The following is a 20,797-nucleotide window of genomic DNA, read 5'->3' on the forward strand; positions in this document are numbered from 1 at the left end:
TTTCTTTCTTTCTTTCTTTCTTTCTTTCTTTCTTTCTTTCTTTCTTTCTTTCTGTACATGGGTAAAAACTAACAAGATTTACAATCAAAGTGATCCTATGATTTTTTCATAGTTCTAAATTTCTTGATATAATCAAGTATTGCATCACATTATGTGATGATTTAAAGATCAATAAACGCAAAGCAGAGAAAGCTCACTGGCAAGTGATTTCTTTCTAATTCAAGGTTAAGGGAATAAAGTTTTGAAAACAGAAAAAGAACATTGGAAGCATACTGCATAGAAATGCATACATACTATGCTGCTTGCATGGAGAAAAGAGCAAAAGTTTTTATCTTGAAGATGTTTAATTGTGTGTCATCACATGCATCTGATAAGTTTGAGGAGGTGTTTGCATGTTTTCCTGACAACAGCATGACTTACATAATTGGCCACAAAAAAGCCTGGTACTGGAGATTATTTCGTACCAGGAATGGAAAATAAAGACAAACACATAAACCTCACCTGTCTTCCTGCTATCTGAGGCATTTCTCAGCTTGTCATATAAAACTTTGTCATTTTTTTTTTTGCTTTCCCTGTGCAGCTCTTTGTGTTGCTTCCTCACATGCTCCATCTGCAAGTAAGCTCATTTCTAAGTTGTCGCTCTTGCACTTCACACATTTTCTGATGTGCCACTTCTAGTTCCCTCTTCATCCTATTATTATCTGTTAATACTCCTCGACAAGACTTTTCTCCTCTGCTTTAGTCTGTTTCTGGGCCTCGTTCCCACTCCAGTCTGCCCACTTCCATTGCCTTTTCTTTCTTGGCCATTTCTTCCATTTCTTTGAACTCATCCTCTAGTTTTGAAAATTGTGTTTTGAGCTGATGGAGCTCGTGGAAAATGAGGTAACTCACGTTAACTGCACACTGTCTCACTATGTGCCATCTGAGGAAAAAAATAAACTGTAGTTTGGAAATAGAAAACAGAAAGTACAAGTCCCAATCATAGCATACTTAATACTTCAACAAATATTTGAGAATTTAACATTGAGTCAATATTTTTCTTTAACGATTTATGTGAATTTTTAAAAAGATGGGGAGAGTCATTTTCTGAATGTTCTTGACTTCTCTTTGAATATGCGCTTCTCTAATTTTACACTCGATAAACACGGCCTTTTATTAAATTTGAAAGAGTAGATCCGTTTTTTTGTTTTTTTTTGCAAAGAAAGCAAGCCATCATTTCAAATATTTCTCTCTTCATCCCCTCTTCTTGCTTAGGTCTAAAAATTCATTGTTAAAAAAACAAGAGAGAAATGAATGACAGGACAATGAAGTGTACGGACAGGAGAAACACACAAGCATCTTTCGAAAGTCCTACTAACCTGACAAATGATTGACAGGAGATGCATTCATGTCGCCCAGTTTGTGTTAGCATCTTGTCTCTTCATATCAGGTCAAGTGGCAAAGCGCATCTGCCTCGCATATTTGAGACAGTAGCGGACTGCCTTGTGTGACAATGACGGATCAATAGATAGTAGAAGACAGTTCTGAACACTTGATGCAGCAAATCTATTTGACTGAAAATAGACTATCTACAGAGATTTTTGCTTCCTCTTGCTATCTTTTTGCATTATGATTTTTAGACATAAAAACACTGGTTGGTTTTGTTTATTTGAAAGATTTACTGCCCCGCTGATACAGTGGAATCTCTAATGACAAACAGACAATGGATTGAAAATTTAGATCTTAACCAATTGCTGGAAAGTAAAATATGCAAGACAGCACACAAAACTTCAATATAACTCACAAAGCTTTAAATGAGTATCAAATAATAAATATCATATGTTTTCATTTGACTTTGTCTTTTTTGCATCGCTTCACCTCATCAAAAGGGATTGAGAAAAACACAAAACTATAAACCAGAAGTTAAGTTAAAAAACTCATTCAAAGAGTCAATCTAAAATAATTGTTTAGAGGCATTCTTGGTTAATTAATAACAAAATAAATTCAACAATGATTCATTTCTTTTTGTATGGCTGTTCAGAATGTTAAAGAAGCACTATGGAGGTGGGGTTTCTTTACAAATATTATGGACAGTCAAAGATTATTGATTGAACTTTCATTTGAATGGTGGTTTGTATAGATGTACCCTGTGAACAGTAAAGGGTAGACCCTGCCTCTTGATTCAGCTGGGATAGGCTCCAGATCACCAGTGACGCTATGAAGGACAAACAATAGAAAATTGATGGATGGATGAACGGATGGACGAATGGATGAAAGCTTTTATGATGGACTGCTAGTCCCAAGAGCAAGCATTTGAAGAAAGAGTGTTTGTGGTAATCCAATTTGCCACTAGGTATAACAATTTGTTGCCAGTAAACGCTGTGGAATAGAAAGTATTTGTATGGGTTGAGTGAAAGTGTGTAATGGGTCGAGAGAATGAGCAACAGCAAAAGAGAGTGAGTGCGTGCGAGTGCGAGCAAAATTTAAGAGTCGTCGGGGGGGTTAGTGTTTATTGTGCAGATGTCCTCACAGTTCCTGCAGGCATAGATACAGCAAAAAATGTGCGTCTATTTGTGTTAATGTTTAAACAGTGTTTATAAGTGGTGAATGAAGCCCTCCGAAAATGCTTATGCACGTAAATCCGTGTGGTGGGATGATGCTTCATGCGAGTGATGTCGTTATGAAGGGGCCAACATTCAAGTGACCTGAGGGCTTAATCATGCCCAAGATATGCCACAGACACAAACACACTCATATACTGGCAGTGCACCAGAAGGACACAAACAAGAGACACATGCAAACTTAAGACAACTTTTCATCACATAAACATCTGCGGATAAATGAGGAGAGCTGCACAGTCACTCGCATGCGACACAAAGGCACTCGTGCACCAACCCTGAGGACAAAATGTCTGTGCCACCAGGAGGTTGTGTGCTCCCGTGACTGAATTTGGCCCCACAAGGAGACCCCCTGCCCTGCGCACTGACACAGTCACTTAGCACTTAAACCACTAATCTAACCATTCCACACGATAGCGAGCGCATGCTCACACACTTCCATAAACACCTGCAAGAGACATCAATGAGGTAATCAAGGATGTGAAAGAAGACAAAATTAGTACTCAGGAGGAATGAGGAAAAAGGTTTTGTTCAGTGACACATGCAGCAGCCAATTGATGCATGACACCTGCACACTATTTCTCTTTGTCCTCTGCTGCATGTCACATCAATGGCCCCCCTTGTGCTCTCCTCTTATCTCTATCATTCTCTCTTTTTACAGACTCCATTAAACCGCTGGAGAGTTGCCATAAAGCACTCAAAAACTGAAGGTCAAAACACATACAGTATTGAAATCTGCATCACACCCCATGTCACCTATATTGATGGCCAACCTTTCATATTAGTTGACTGTGGTTAATCTAGTTCACACTGCCTGTTGACAGATGGCTAAAATTGTGTTTTTACAATTGATATTTCTGAATGTAGTCCATACCTTAATTTTAAAGATGAAAGAAAAAAAAAACAGTCCAAAGTACATGCTAAAGGTCCAGGTAACTAGGCAACAGACCAACAAACAAAACAGGGAGCATACCTGTGGACTGATTTAAAAGTAGACTAAGTAAGTTTAGCGCAGAGAAATAATTAGATCTACACAAAATGTCTTGCCCCTAATTTTACAATAAGTCTATTTTAGGTTTTACTGGTACGTCCATCCCTGTGGGATTGGAACACATTGTTCAAGCGTCCGAGCCGAAATGAACTTGGTTAACTTACACTCAAGAATCCCAAGTTTCACTATAAGTGGCAAATATGTAACCAAAGATCCAGACATTAATGAAATGATTGCTGGAGGTCTCACATTGTCACACATGTTGAAAGTTTTTACAAATTACTTCACAGTTACCATATTCTAAAATAGTTTAACTTTGATCTGCATTCACAGTTTTGCAAAAATGTATATTATAACAAAGAAAGCTTCTAACATTTCCTTAAGCACACCTTCAAAGGCACTTTTGTTCTTGTTCAACATCCTTGCTAATACAATTTTAAATTTTGACAAAGTGGCTCATCATTGAGTAAACATTCTACAAGTCAAAGCTTATAACAGCCTTAAGGTATATTGTAATTGTTAGATAGTATCTATGACATGTATGTACATGCTGAATGTGTGCGGATGTTTGTGCATGCGTGTGTGCACTGTACATGTGCGTGCTTAGGTGCTGGCACCCACTCCTGAATCCATGTTATCGCCACAATGCCTCCATGCTCCATCAATTAAACATGCTGATATTACCTCTCGCCTGATGTGAGACATTTAGGCAGGGTGTGTGGGGAGGAGGGGGCGCACATGGGGTGCAGGTGGGCGTGGGACACGGAATGGGTGCTTTCTGTCGCCGGTTGCTATATTGCCAGGATGAAACACATCATTAATTTACATGATGCCTTTTTAACTCCCTGACTGTCTGTGTGCGCCTGTCTGGAAAGTCTGCGCTTATTGTCTCATGTAGCGAATTTAAAGAACACGCGACAGAAAACCGAACAGCACTCTCCACACGTAATCATTCATCTCCCCATTGCATCCCTCTTTGTCCTCTTCTTCACTTCCTTTTGTCTTTTCCCTTATCGCCTCGTCTTCCTGCTTCCCTGTTGTTGTCCACCTCCGCCTCTTCGCCTACAGATGCCGTGATCCATCTGGTTCATCAAAACACCAGAAGTGGGTCACTGTCATGAGCACATATATGCTCAGACACCAGACACACACATGAATACACATTACCCCCCCCCCCCCCCCTTGCCCCAGCCAACTACAGTACACCCAAACATGCATTCCGTGACCAAACTGTCTGACCAAAAAGTGACCAAATATGCGTGCAAGCACTCGCACACAATCAAGCTCAGCGCACGCAAACAAAGTCAGTCTGACAAATTGAGTTTTGGTTTTCGTGGCCACATACAAATAACAGTTTCAATCCCAGCGTGTGAACATCAACAACTTAATTTTGCTTTCATTTGTCTTTATAGGATGCCACCACCACTTACGACAGCAAAGGGGAAAACGTGATCGTCTCCATCCGTCGCTTATCATTTGCAAGCACTCAACAAATGATAGTTTTTCACTTTCATGAACAGCATTATGATCTATTTCCTAGTTGTTTCCCTTTCTTTGTTTTTCAGAGTGCTTCTTTTGCTTGAATTCCCAGTGCTTATAACCACCTGGTGCGGTAAATAAACACCATTTGTGGTTATCTATTTATTGCACACACCAGATAAGTAAAAGATGAAGGCTTTTAATAAAGAAGAGAAGGCGTGCTGACAGCTACAGTGACTCACATAGCCAGTGAAGCAAAACTGAGTGTACAATGAAATGTGTTTGGAGATGTGATGGAAGCAAACAAGGCGCATTTTGTGCCTGGAGAATTACAGACATTAGGATTAAATTTAATCAATAATGACGGGTGGTGGATTTAGAGAATGTGGACAAAAACAAAAATCTGGGGGGGAAAAAAAGCCACAAATCATATCTGGATCCTTTGAAACTCTTTCAAACTGTGCTCCCGTGATTCAATTTATCAAATGATTTCTCTCTATCTGCTTAACTGCCACTTCATCCCTCTCCTCGCTGTCGGCAAAATCACAGACACGATAGATCACGCGACCGTTTAAGATGGGATTAAGTCGTTAAGGGATTTATCCTTGTTTTTTCCTAATTTTCTTAACTCATTTTCCTTTTCGATCCATGGCTGCTCTAAGTACTTATCAAGTTTGTGCTCTTTGTTGTCCAGCTGTGCACTTGTCTTTGCGTGTCAAAACTAGAGCATTTTTGTCACTTTGCGTGCGCGCCTGAGCACCACTTTAGGATTTTTTTTCTTTGTCCTTTTCGCCTTTCTGCGTGTAGCGGTGGGTGTGTACTTGGATGCCAGGGCGCATGTGCGGTCTTAGATGTGCATGTATGTGTGATCGAGATGGCACTTCGTGACAGCGGCTTTGTTGATTTTTGCAACGATAAAGACCCCCTGTGGTGCTCAATGTAGCGAGAGCCAACACTGAGATTCCACTCATCTGGATCCCACAGCACAATACACATCATATGACATGTGTGAGTGTCTCTTCTCTATTTGCAACAAGATGGTATGTATGTAAAGGGTAGGGTGCAGTAAGTTATAGTATTGATGAGTGAGTTAACTGACTGCCGCTTGCTGCAATGAGGAGGAAAGTGCAAACTTTGGTAAGTACAGAGAAAAGAGAAGGGTTCAAGAGAATCAGAGGTCAACAGTACACTGGTGCAACCTCGATGTGACGCTAATGGTGAATGTTAGGAGTATAGCTTGAACACAGTAAGCAAGCAAAAACAAAAAAAATATACTGGTAGCAAGTTCTAAAAAAATACGTTTTCCAAAATAAGTTCAGTCCCCACTCAAACTAATAACATTCAATGTTTTCAGAAACGAGATTTGATTCCGCTCCTCAAGTAAAGACTGACAACTGAACAATAGTTCAATAAAATAAACAATAAACTCTCCAATGGTTTGACTGCAGCTTTGCACCGCAGACTGTTTGTAGACAGGCGGGGTAAAGGCAGGACAGCAGGGCAGCCAGTTAAAAAAAAAAAAAAAAGAGGTAGAGAGCGAAGGGGAGAGTCTGTTACATTAATCAGAGTTAACAGACAGCACATGTGCTTCCGTTAGCCCCACTCGAGCACGCATCACAACACACGGATCGGCACGACATGGCATGGCACAGTCAGCCAAGAGAGGCCAGAGGAGGTAACACTGGCTCAACTGTGCGTGCCTGCTTGTCTCTGCACGTTCTCTTTCTCTGCCGCTGTCCAATTTGTGCAGGAGCCCATACGCTTCTTAAAAGTGATCCTGCTTTTGTGACCTTCATTTGCAGCCGCAGCCAGTTGGAATTAGACGTCATTATATCTGACTAGATGGCAACCGGCGAGGCATCGCAAACAACAGCCCTCATTTCACTTGAGCTCTTGAACGAGAAGAAAACAAATGCTCTCACGAGCAGTCTTTTTACTTTGTGGTGGATCTAATCTGCAAGAAAACTTTCAAGTTTATTGAAAGGTCTCTCTAGGATAGCATAGCGCTTGACACCATCAGTTTTTCTCAGAGGCCTTTCTGTGTGCTATGGAGCTGGAATGTTCTTTCTGTACTTGTTCTCATCACTTCAGCATTCTGAAATAGTTACACAGCCACACACACACACACGCACGCACGCACGCACGCACACACACACACACACACACACACACACACACACGCACACACACACAAATAATTCTAAAGTAAAACTAAATCAAAGGTACATCTTTGTGTGGACCTTTTTTGACAGAACAGATATATTTCAATATCTACCTACTTACCTACCTACCTACTGATCTAACCCTAACCCTAACCCTACCCTACCGAAAATGAATGGAAGATCTAGGAGACAAATATAGAACACCTGAGAGGCTGTATTTCTGTTCTCAACACTGACTCACTTTTACTGCAGCCAATTAATTGAAGCTTCCCAACGATATCTTTCAACTGCACTTCTCTTTGTACGTGGATGAAAAATCGTTAGATCCGTATAATTGGAGTCAGACACAACAAAAACAAGATTGTCAAAGCTGCTCGCATAATTTAGATTCGACTTTATTTTATTGGAAAACAAATTGTAGATTGTCAAATGTTGCATTGTTTTCAAACATTTAACGATAAGCCTGTTTTTGTTTTACTTTACATACTTCACATACAAATGACACATGTGGGAAAGCAACTGCCGTTGACCTTGAAATGACCTGTGCATTATAATGTAATATCGTCACTTTAGCAGGGCCCAGACAACACCCGTGCCAATATTGCACAGTAATCCCCACGCGGTCTTTCAGTCATTACTGCAGATTATCATTCACCTGATGAAACAACACCCCCCACCCATCTCCCCCAAATAATCTGTCTCTGCCCCTCATTTTAGAAAAGAGGCAGGAAACATGGAGGAGGAACTGTAGAAGGAGAAAGGAAGCAACTCCCATTAATACTGACTCGAGTAAAGAGAAAACACATCTGGCAGCCTCATCCAGTGGTCTGCTGAGGTTTTACTGAGGAGGAGGATCATAAAAAAGGGAGGAGTGTGTCTGGCTAGCAGCCATCCATTATTGAAGGAGGCGAGAAGTGAGGGAGTGAGAGCGAGAGTAAAATGAGTAGTGCTCAATGGGACATGTGGTCTCTCTTGGAAGACTTTGCCATGCTCCAATTCAAAATAAATTCATGGAGGGAGGAAGAAGGAGGTCAAAAGTGGTTTTGCCCCCACTGTTGGGTAGTCAGAAGTTTGGAAGAACAAATGACTCCTCCGAACAGATGCTCATCTTCCTTCCTTGTAATAAATAAGAATGGTGGATTTGTATATGTAAACAAAACACTCATCACTGGTCTCTTACAGAGAAATAACTGAGCAAACCGTTGTTGCAAAGACGGTCAATAACATAACTCTTGTCTACTCAATGGCATTCCAAAGAACACATTCTATTGCACATACTACACAAGGCTGCCCATATGAAATGTGTGTGTGTGTTTGTTTTCCACTTTTAGATAATAAATAAATAAATAAATAAATAAATAAATAAATAAATAAATAAATAAATAAATAAATAAATAAATAAATAAATAAATAAATAAATAAATAAAATTCAAGTAATTTATCCGATTCCAGATTTTGTAGACATTTATTTTGTTGAATTAATTTTGCTCTTCGGTTACGATTAATTGAGAATGACTTGTGATGTTTTAATTCCAAGGAGAGAATTCTACTATTTGTATTCTGGGGCAGTGGGAATGATTAAATAGTGACTGAAATGGCAATGAATGATTCAATGTATGAAAGAAGGAATAAAAACTAAAACTATTTCTGATAAAAGAAAGAAAACGCTCAAAATTTGGATATACTGTAGATTGAGAACAGCTAAGAAAGAATACAGGAGACGCTGAGTGAATACGTTATGAATTCACTGGTAAACAAAATGCAGCATGTCTTTACTAATGAATAAATTTAAAGGATGTGAATACATGCTGTGGCGTGCTTTAGCCTTTGAGCATGTGTAAAGAAAAGTTCATGTAAACGCAGGCAATTTAAAGGCATTGTCTCAATTGTCCTCTTGGATTTGTCATGCGCATGTTTGCTGTGATGTGAGCAAACAGGAGTAATAACTGTCTGAAAAAGGAAAGAGTACACAAAAGCGACTGCATGCCTGTCTATTTATGTGACACTGGGGAAAAGCGTCTCAGTGTGGAAAACCCTTCATTTTTGCACACAGCAGGATGCGCTTTATTCTCTTCCATTTTGCTCTCCACATGCTCACCAATCATCCTTAAAGTATACGTCTTGTCCCGTTACATTGTGTCAACTCGAACATGCACACACACACAGCAAACATTAAAAGAGGTAGGCGTAATGCCCCTCTTGTCCCTCCTCTGTTGGTTCTAGCCCGACTACCCTCTGACTGTATTTCCCTCTCAGCTGGAGGTGGACGTCTTGTTCCGTTACGCTACTGTGTGTGTTTCAGGTCCTCTGTGGCACTTGACAGGAGAATGAGGGTAGTATCAGCACCCGGCGCAGAACAAGAGGTGCTCAGGCGCTGTGCTGTGCTGTGCTGTGCTGCTGAAAACAACTAATCCCTCAGCTACGATTGCACTGGAACACTATGCTAACAAGCTGGGAGCATTCAAAGTTGAATATTAAGAGCAAACTCACCTTGCTTCGAATTTTGAAGGAGGCACTTTATACCATGAGAAGATCACTAGTAAAAATACAACTTGTATCGCTTGGTTGAAGTTTTGACGCAATACAATAAGAGAACACTGTGAATCATATCAACACTTTTGTATGTAAATCTGCTACATAGCCTGTACAAATATCCTTTATATACTGATCCCGTTTTTTTAATGCACTGCCGGAAGGATCAAAGGTTATAGCAATGATGATTTTTGGCCTTGTTGCTTACATGCAGAGATTTCTCCAGATCCTTTGAATCTTTTGATGACCTCATGGATTGCAGAAATCCCTAAATGCCATGCAGATTTCTGAAACTGTTGCACTATTTGTTCACACAGTTGTTGACCAAATGGTGAACCTCAACCCATGCTTGATTGTGAACAACCTTTTGGGTATACTCCATTTATACCCTTTTACATGATGCAGCCTATTAAAAGAACCAACTATATGTATAACCTATAATGGTCGTGCCAATAATTCGCTTTCATCGGTAGAATCAGAACCCTAAGACGAAGGGTGCCTGCAATACGGGAACAGATGTTTCAGTCTCGATCCTGACTTTGCTGAAACCAAAGCGTATTTTACATGGCACATTAGACGTTGGCGCTGACTTTGTCATGGATATAATCATCTGTTCCAGGCAATTGTCGCTTTAGTCTGTGTGAAAAGCTTTGGCGTGTTCCATCCATCTATCTTTTGTACCGCTTGTCCCCACGAGGGGCGCGGGATTGCTGAAGCCTATCCCAGCAATCATCGGGCAGTAGGCAGGGGACACCCTGAACTGGTTGCCAGCCAATCGTAGGGCACACAGAGACGAACAACCATCCGTACTCGCACTCACACCTAGGGACAATTTGGATTGCTCAATCGGCCTACCAAGCATGTTTTTTTTTTTGGGATGTGGGAGGAAACCGGAGTTCCCGAAGAAAACCCCCGCAAGAACAGGGAGAACATGTAAATTTCACACAGGGAGGGCCGGCAGTGGAATCGAACCTGCACCCTCCGAACTGTGAGGCAGACGTGCTAACCATTGCATTTTACCACACCAAATGACAGTTTTGCAAGATCAGGCTTAGTATGAGCTGTTCATACATCATAGAACACTGGATAAAGCATGGTGACCCAAAAGGGTCAATACTGGATTGATAGGAGAGACACAATAAATGCCAGGGTCACAGGTTAGTTGGTGCAAATACTTGCTGGTCAACACCAATCTATTGGTTTCCTTTTGGGCCAATTTTGGAAATATCATGGAAACCTGTGCTAAACATGATGGCGGAAGTGAATGGCAAACAGGGGATATACTGAACTGTGCTTTTTTTGTGTATGTCCATCTCAGCAGCCCACCATTAAACCTTGGTGCCAGTGATCTCCCAGCACACCAGGATTAACAGCACTTAAATGGGCCTGTTAGTACACCGCCTCGTCTTTGCCTCCCACACCAACTCGCGCATGTGGAGCTGCCCACAGCTTTACACTCGCATCGCACACTGGCTCTGTTGTTTTTGTTCTTCATCCATACCCCCACTGAAGTTGGAGGGAAAAAACAAAGTTGACTTAGGAGAGCTATAAATAATAGAGATGCACGATAATGTTTTTTTGGTCCACTGATATGATAACCGATACCCTCCTGCTTCTCCAAACTGATATCACTGACCAATATTTTTGTTTTAAAACTACACACTATAGATGTATAGATAATATATATAGTTTTGGGGATATTTCATATGCTCATTTACTTGGCACAGATGACATGAGCAAAGACAAAAATCAAACACTGCAGGTAGAATAATTTTAAAATCATGTCATGGTATCAAAAAAGTTATGAGTGAGGGTGATTTTTTTCCCCACACCATCTCCTGGGGTAGCTCTTGTTCTTCCTGTGTAAGAGCTATGTGACATAAACGGCAGGCAATAATTCATATTCTTAGCATATGGTGCATCATATGGGGACATGGAAATGCCACCTGACATTGACAAGGATATAAAGCAACACACCATCATTGCCCTTTAACGTCTGCCTACTCTATCTTAAAACAGATGGGTGCATAAACCTGACAGCATTGACTTATTGTCTTGTGTACCAGTGCAGCATAAGGAAGGAAATAAAGTGAAACAGATTCAATGAATAATTGTATGTGTTGGTTTTCATCGGTTGTGTTACTTCAGTTATGTTGTGTTCAAAGGTAGCCAGAAAGAATGTGTGCTGTTAAATGGATGTCACCTCTGTCTATCTATCTAGCAAAGTTTATTTGTTTGTTTGTATGAGTACAAAAAAGAAAAACCCTTCAAAGAAAAATATTGTTCCAAACCATGACTGCCTACCTCTTTTATCTAACGGGGCCGTGGGTGGATGGGAGAACAATGAGGGTATATCAAAAACATCCCTACCTTTGTCTCCTCCTGTGCCTCCATGCAGATCTCATTGTCTCCTGGAAACAAGCAGAGAAGTAGAAATAGCAACAATGTAAACCATTCAGTTGAAAACGAAAAGTGGCGTCTTTGTCAACAGATCAAACAAGAAAGCCAACTCTGAGGTAGCCAGGTAGGTATTCTCTATGTTTATATATATTTGGCCTTATCTTTATTGTGCTTCCTGGAGTAACTGATCAAAATAACATTTTATCAGTCTGTCAATCAAGCAAATGATCACAGTTCCATAGGAACCACCAGCCATCATTGTTAAGAGAAAACTCAGAAGAAGAGAATAAAAAGTACAGCACCGGTCAACTAGATTCAAAGTGACAAGACGCCAACACCACTATGTGAATAGTCACTATTATCAGACTGTTTTGTAGCTTTGTTGTGATTAACCTTTAACTTTTGTGTCATTGGGGGGCGGAAAGAAATCATAAAAATGAGACAAAAAGCTCATTGTACCTTTGTTAACTGTCATCAAGTATTAAGAAAGTATTAATATTACAACGGTATGAAAGAGTGTTACTTAAAACATTGCCTGGACTTTATTAAAGGTATTATGATGGTGACAGTTGAAGACTTTTTTTAGTTCTATTATTTCCTGTAGAAAATAATTGTTATGAAATCTAAACAAACGCGTTTGACCTTTGAAGCTGTACACTCACATCCTAGGATTGGAGTCTTTAGATGCCGTGTCCTCCGCCCTATTAGCTCAAAATATCAAGTAAACTTTTCAGGATTTAAGGTGGGTGTTAACTGATTAATAGCTCTTATCCTCGGAGGTTAATGTAAAGCTAAATCCCTTAGCGTGATGTGCACCATATTAAACCTATTTGATGGACACACTGTTCGATAGATTAATCAGTCAAGCTTATGGTATTAAGCCTATAGACTGTACATGATGGTGATTTCCTCTGACGAGCAGCCATACTGTAATGACTTTGCCAAATAGTGTTTACTCAGTTAATCGCCTGCATTGTATAGGTTGAAGATGTTATACTGCATCAGTCAGAAAATGTGGAAGCGAATGCAGGAGGATTGTGTGAGAAGAGCAGTAATACAAGCCTAACCCAGCTTCTGTTTGGTATGTGTCTGTGCACGCTTTCAGGGCATTTATCTATCAGCTCACCATTAGTGAAGGGAAAGCATCACGCCAAGCCAACACTTGACCCCACATTAAAGACCTCTGGCTAACTTGGGGCCAGCGGTCACTCCTATCAGATGGTCCTCCGTGCGCGGCTGCATGCCAGACATGAAATGCCCTCTCAGGCCATCAGAGGGAAATGGAGTGAGAGGACACGCAGGAGACAAGCACACAGAGATAATAAGACTAAGACATCTCGCAGACACGGCAAGGTTTTATTTGAATTAAAAAGTTTGTCATGTAAACACACGTGGCTTTTGCACTCACACACAAAGTCAGCCCAATCAAAAAGCAGGCTTCATGCTCACGCACACTAATAGCTCGAATGCCCCCCTACTGTCTCCGGGCTCTACATTTAAACAGTAGAACAGAGATCCTCAATCAGCGGCTCACACAGCACAGATAAATTAGTAACGCTCTGTGACAACGTTAAGCAGGCCTATCCCTTTAGATGGACGTAGATATAAAAAGCCTGATTTTGCATGACAACTATCCCCCCGTGACATTTTTGTCCGTTTTAGCCCTGATTGAACTATTAATCACTCTAATGTGAGAGATGGCAAGCTGTTTATGAATTCATCTATTCTGCATGGGCCGCATGCCCGAGTCGTGACAGGGTAGCACACAAAGGCGCACCATAGAGTGTGAGCGCAACAGAATAACCTGTGCGGAACAAACTGAATTTGGATGCAACAGCTTCAGGACACAAATTAGTTTGGGCAAAAAAAAAAAAAAAAAGTGTTGACACAAAGTGTAAATATCCTGTTTTGCCACTTCAATGTTGTTAGTCACCTGAATATTGTTAGTCACTTGATTGTTGTAGAGAGACTGAGATCAACGGGAGTCAAATTCCTTGTTTGGCATGCACAAACTTGACAAATAAAGCTGATTCTGATTTTGATGCCTCTTTTATGGAAATACCTTTTTTAAAAATTGGTCGTCAATGAAATTACTTCACGATGAACATGAATGAGAACATTCAGCACAAACATGCACACGCTGGGACCATCCATATGGAATTACTTGTCAAATCAATCATTTATGAATGAGCATGAGGGATTATCAAATTTCAAATATCCTACATCTTTCAGTAATAAATTATTGTACCCTATAGTACAATCAAAATGGATAGTTAGCATACAGATTTCAAAATACAGTCGTGTACATCTAAGTTTTATGATTTATCTTAATTATTTAAATAGTCATGGATAACTACATTAGAAGCAGCTCCAATCCCATTTGTTGAGATCTGCCGATTATGCTTGCATGTGCTGCTCACTACATGCACTGTTTGGGTCGTGTGCATTTAATGTATTGTCTCAGAAGTAATGTGGAATTACGGCCAGACATTCCTGCGGGGGCTTTTAGAGGGCCAATCATCTCATGGTATTAGACGAACTACAAATGTCTTCAGACAGATTTTTTTTTTTTTACTGCCTTTTGCTGTGATATCAATGCCCTCAATTCTTTGTGGCTGACCAACACAAACCTGTGTCCAAATCTGGGTTAATGTCACCTTTTGTAACAGAAGAGCGAGAGAAGGGAAAGAGCGAGCGATTTGAAATGATTTCATTCGGGTTGCATGTCATGCTATTTATGGAGCCGCCAATGAATCGTGCAGACTGGGATGCATGTTGCACACACACACACACTCAAGTCTAGCCTACCTTCCGTGCTTGTTTATCTTCACCCGCAGGAGGAAGGGACTGCTGAATGTGACTGAGGGGGCGAAATGCTGCAGTCAGGCAGACAGCAATCAAACCTCACACCCTGCCACGGTAAAGAGGGTTAAAGGGGACAACTTTGAACTCTTTTTCTCTATGTTTCTCTTGGCCCTTTGGAAACTGTAATAACATCAAATGCCCCTGCAGCAAGGGCACACAAGGAGTTACACACAGAAGCTACTGTAGTTTTATAAGGCATTAAAAATGGATCCTGTATCCATTTTGTACAAAAAAAAAATCTTTTTAGTTTATTCTAACTAAATGTTGTCTGGCGTGCCCTGGTGCATATCTTCCATTAGTGTTACCATTATTTCTATTTAGCTCATCAATGTTTATTTGAATTCTATATTTTGATAAGAAGAATTTTAAGATGACAAATATTTGACAGTGTTTTGTTTTGAGCAGTCTCAAAAACAAATTAACCTAATTTAGGGAAGGTGCATCCAGTGTTTTAGGGGCACTGTGCCTGCAGGGACTTGGCATCTATTGAGTCTGTTTCCGGCACGCTATGTGGGCAAGTGTATAATGAAGCATGTGTGCGTGCGTGTGCGTGTGCGTGTGTGTGTGTGTGTGTGTGTGTTAGGGAGGGGAGTTTAGGAGGAGGAGGGGGTGACAGGGAAAAGTGTCTGTGTCTATGTGTGCATGCATGGATTTATGATGGGGGGGTGAATATGACCCACAATTCTAATTCTTTTTTTTTGGCATGAAATGCCTAATATTATCACGCTTGACATATTTGTGCTGGGGCTAGGCGACAGTATGTGGGACAAATCAGATGGCCAACCGCACAGGTTGATATCATCAAATTATAGTATGTAGTGGGATCAGTTCTCTCTCAGACTCCTGAAGTACTTCAAACCTGCAAATTCAAAATTAACTGCAACCCCACTCACAATTTTACTGACTTTACTGCACATTTATTTTAAAAACTCCCTCATTGTCAGAGATCCAAATACAACTTTGCGTCATTGTCTATGACACAGTGACTTTCCTGTTACATTGTGTCATTGTGTTTTTGTACTTGATTGTGTTTAACCAGCAACTCAGCAGAGCTCTTGCGGTCTGCTTTCATCCTTGCTGTTCCACAATTTATATAACCCATGAGGTCAAACACAAGCTGGTTTGGAACTTGTTTGTAATTCAAAACTATTTTTCCCATAGGAAAAAAATGGAAACTGACCAATGCAGGGTCAAATTTAAAACACCATCAAAAGTTGATTAACTGTATAGGCAATGTTTTAAGTTACACATTGTAAATTGTCAGAGAAGTATATAAAAATCTAAAAATTGTCTTTTCTATACTTTTCTTTACAGTTTAACAGTATTTGAGTTGTAGCTCAACATCCCTTGTTGAGGCTGGTCCAGCTTTTATCTCAAATGAAAAAAAAGCAAAGTCCACGGGTAATACAAATGCACACTTGTGAGGCGTAACGCATGATGTCATTCAGAGGTACATTTTCTCTCAAGTTTTGTTAGAAATTCCAGATTGGGTGACCTCAGGGGCTTTCAACTGTACATATTTGTTGAAGGAGGCCATGTGTAGCAGTTAGCATACTGAACCTTCAATATCGACCTGGGATTGCCTGGTAGCTCCAGGGTGTTTCACCCTGTGTGAACTCAGACAATCCCTCTCCCAATGTGACCGAACAAGAGAAGCAGTATACAGAATAGATGGATAGACAATTTGAATGACATTATATATCAATATTATTTTTTTAAAGTAGAGTGTCGTTTAGCGTGTCGCTGCCAAACAATAAATACTGAAGGTTTATACATAAGCCACAATTGAACCAAAAGCCAATCTACAATAAATCTCCCAAATGTTTAATCATCATCAATGAAACTGCCTCAACCCATCTGTGATTTTCTAGTGGACAACAGATGTGTTTTTGTTTTGTATTAAATATTACAGAATGTCATAATCAGCAATCTTCTTAGGGGTAGGCTTTATAGTGTTTTGGCACAACAAAAATTACCAAATGCATTGACTTCTTTGCTACAAATAAATCCCAGCTTTAAAATTGTGTCAAATTATGTACTGATCAAACGTGGGCTATTCAAAAGTCGACCAGCTCACTGGTCAAACAATTTGAAATTCAAATTCAACATTTGTTTTCAAAAACAAAAACCATCAAAGATACAAAGCCAATGTATTTCAAGATGCAAGACCTCGGAATACAGCTGAGACGAAAAATGTGAATGCCCTGAAGGATGTGCAGTTCAAAATTCAAACAAAAATGTTTTCTTTTTTACTTTTATACTCGGCATTGTGTTTAAATCCTCCATAGTGTTCAGCAAGCTACACATCAGACCCTTCTGTGTTTTCATCTTCAACAAGCTTGTGGAATATATTTTTCATAATCCGAAATATTTTTTTTATCATCATAGGAAATAATCCACTCCAAAATTTGCTGCCATGCTCTGTACAGAAAACAATTTTATTGCGCAATATGGCATCGCCTAGCTCAGTGATCAACAACGTTGTTCCTCCCACAGACCGATACTGATTCATACAAGTGCATGCTTTTCTGATCTAGAAACATTATCCACTTCAGAAAAATAGTTGGAGTGGTCTCGAGGGATATTCTATTTCACAACACAATGAGACAAATGTAGCCATTGTCCTGTGCTGACATAACTATTTTTGGAACACCTATGAACGAAGAGCAAAAGAAGTCTACAAGTAAGTAACTTACCTACCGACATACCGATCTGGTCATATTGTCAGAGCAAGCTGGACTTGGGCCGATCATCACTGGCTGAACATTTACCCAACCTGCCAATAAGCACAAGACAATTATTGGCGTGCACGGTTCACTGAAAGCTGCATAGTGATTACAGTAATATTTTAGCGCAAGTTGCCACATGCTGCCACGTGAGACAATCAAGACTTGTGGTCAGATTTGTTGATTTATACACTTTATGAAAATGTATTTTCATGTCTGACCCGATTGGTTTGCTCAATTTGCCTGACTGCTGACAGGTTTCATGACTCTCTACACGGCTGCCTTCCTGCCTGCATGACTGCCTGTCTGTCTTTCTCTGTCTTTTTGCTTATCTGCTGGACTATTACGTGTGTGCGTGCGTGTGCGTGCGTGTGTGTGTGTGTGCACTGAATGAATTTGCATGAGAGCCAGTGGGGTGACCCTGCTCTCTCACGCCAAGGCTTCTGAGGAACAAATAGGACTAGTCGGATGTCGTGACAGCACTCACATCAGTTTAAATAAGAGTGCTGTGCTGCAGCCGTGTATGTGTGTGTGCGTGTGTGTTTTTTAGTGAGTGCGTTAAAGCAAGCAGTCAGGCACGCATTTAGTCCAAAAAGCTTTATGAGGCTTTGTGTGTGGCTGAGTGTGCCTCTGTGTGTGTTCAACCAGCAAGCATGCAATATCTTTGGGAGGTTTGGTAAAGAGGAAGAGAGCGATATTAACAGTTTAATGAGCTCGTTGGCGTTGACTTCTAACACGCACACCCAAACACACACACGCAAAATGTCAGTCAAGTTAAAGCATCCAAAGAGCAGAAGGAACAGGTTTGCTCGGTGAGACCGAGCAGCCTTTTGAATATATGAATGCCGTCATGGGGTTAAACAGAGTTCACTTGCACATCGCTGCAATATGAATGAGCACAGACCACAACAATGACCGACACTTCTGGCTTGGTTATGTTGCCTGGGAAGTCTCTCACACATGTACTAAGAGAACATTATGCAAATATAATTGAGTTGACTATTTTTAGGCTCTGTACTCGTCAAATGGGACACATGGGTTGGGTTTATAGCACATATCGTTGTGGTTGACATTAAAAGTTTAAAGGAACAATAGTTCATAAGAATGTGGGCGAGTCTTTTTTTGTTTTATTTACAAACTTACCTGGGTTTCAATCTGGGACACCCGTTCTCCCCGTGTTTGCATAAAGTATTTCTTTTGCATTTTAAATTATTAAATCCTGTAATCCGTCCATAGTTATGAATATGAATGCCTTTTTGGCTGTATGTGCCCTGTGATTGACCAGTGACAAATCGAGGGCGTACTCCCTCTATGAGTACAACTACTAAAGAAAAAACAAAACAGATAGATGGATAAAAGTAACTTGTATGATTTATTAACAAACTTATTTTCCACTCTCCATCATAAGCAACGGCACTTCTCTGTCAATCAATTAATGTAATGCAACATGATCATCTTTATAGGTTTTGCAATATTGTGTTCGGTATAAGTGGCACTCCCGTGAACTCAGTCAGGTAGTCTGGAATTAGGAAGTCCACATTGCCTGTGAGTCACCATACAGCCTGAGGCACAACGACTGATAAACAACAAGAAAAATGTGCGTCACAGAGGCGGGACAAGGGAAGTGGCGTGCGATGGGCGCGTGCATGGCTCTTACGCTGGACACGTTCGACTATACGTTGACTCACACAAGGTATTTTTGACTCGTGTCTTCCACCCTGGAGGTGTGGGGGGAAGTATTCTTTTGGCAAGGTCACTTGCATGATACAATGTTGCCCATGCACACATGCACACATGCACACACACACGCACGCACGCACGCACGCACGCACGCACACACGCACACACACACACACACACACACACGGACACAAAGCTAGCCGCCCAAAGCAGCCACAACTCACAGACAGAGAGAGGGAGGGAGGGAAGGCTGTAGAGAGCGAGAGAGAGACCATGTTGTATGTGCATGACTGGGAGTGAGCTGGCTGTGAGACATAATTATGGCAGATTAGTGAAGCCACACTGAGAACCTGAGTCGGTGCCGTCTGGACCCACAGACAATGATCTCTTGGATCACACCTCAACACACACGCGCACGCGCAAACACACACACACACGATATTCACTGAGACATGGTGAAGTGGAAAAACATACATATCCGGTGACTACATACCCTTTGCTCGTAAATTCCAATCCGAGCAGTATGTTTTCAGTCTGTCAGCACTCCATGAATCCCACGAGGTACCAGAAACGTCAATATGATGAATGGACGAGAGGAAATGATGACAGGACATAATGACCAGCGCAGTAATCAAAGAATAGGGCACCTGTTATCGACAGTCACATTCCACACAGGATGAAGGCCTGCTTTGGTGGTAAACCTGTATCTAAAAGCATCTTAAACACAACTGGCATGATGTTTGTTTAAACTCAACATCAGCTCAACCATAACCTTGTCAAATCTCAATACCATCCCTGCGTATTACAAATGGTAATGGTCTTTTACTTATAAAGCACTTTACTTCACATTCAGCTACTGATGATGCAGCAGGACCTGTGTTGAGGCGTGCAAGTCAAGAAAATGGCTTTTTGAACTGCAAACTAAACAATGCTCTTAGGTGCTTTCTCAAGTCTCCTCTCTGGGCACATTTATTGGTGCTGCTGAACAAGTCTAGCTACACAAAGCAACACAGGAGCCATGGCCATGAGCACAAGCAGACAAAGGAAATGAAGGGGCAAACAGAGCACCACTTCCTGTGGGTGCCTACAGAATAAAAGCCTTGTTTGCACAGGAGCGCAATAAGAAAAAGTACTTGATAGAATAGTAATTTGATAGAAATGTGACATACATGGTAACCGCATCTTAATATATCAATGTCTTGTCCTTATCCTTTTGTTGTTGATGATAACACAGTGTGAATAGACACAATCATTCATACTTAGTTGTTAGCTGGAGATCAATGGTGGTCTGCTTCCAGAATGGTGTCGGTTCACTTGAGTGAACCAGATGCAATATACATTAAATACAATATAAAGTAGTCTCAT

General features: G+C 40.7%; 1 long non-coding RNA gene across 2 annotated transcripts in view; it reads right to left on the bottom strand.

The window, feature by feature from the left end:
• The window catches only part of LOC148395023 (uncharacterized), a 39,992-nt gene extending 19,572 nt beyond the window's left edge, over positions 1 to 20,420 (bottom strand). For both annotated transcript variants that reach the window (XR_015859474.1, XR_015859473.1), the window contains exons 1-3: positions 19,926 to 20,420; positions 17,723 to 17,802; positions 12,132 to 12,172 (exon numbers count right to left, since the gene is read on the bottom strand). This is a non-coding gene — a long non-coding RNA (uncharacterized LOC148395023). The remainder of the gene's footprint in view (positions 1 to 12,131; positions 12,173 to 17,722; positions 17,803 to 19,925) is intronic.
• Between the last annotated feature and the right edge of the window lie 377 nt (positions 20,421 to 20,797).

Source organism: Syngnathus floridae, chromosome 7 (genome assembly GCF_059516105.1).
Source record: "Syngnathus floridae isolate MCC-2025c chromosome 7, RoL_Sflo_1.0, whole genome shotgun sequence".
NCBI lineage: Eukaryota > Metazoa > Chordata > Actinopteri > Syngnathiformes > Syngnathidae > Syngnathus > Syngnathus floridae.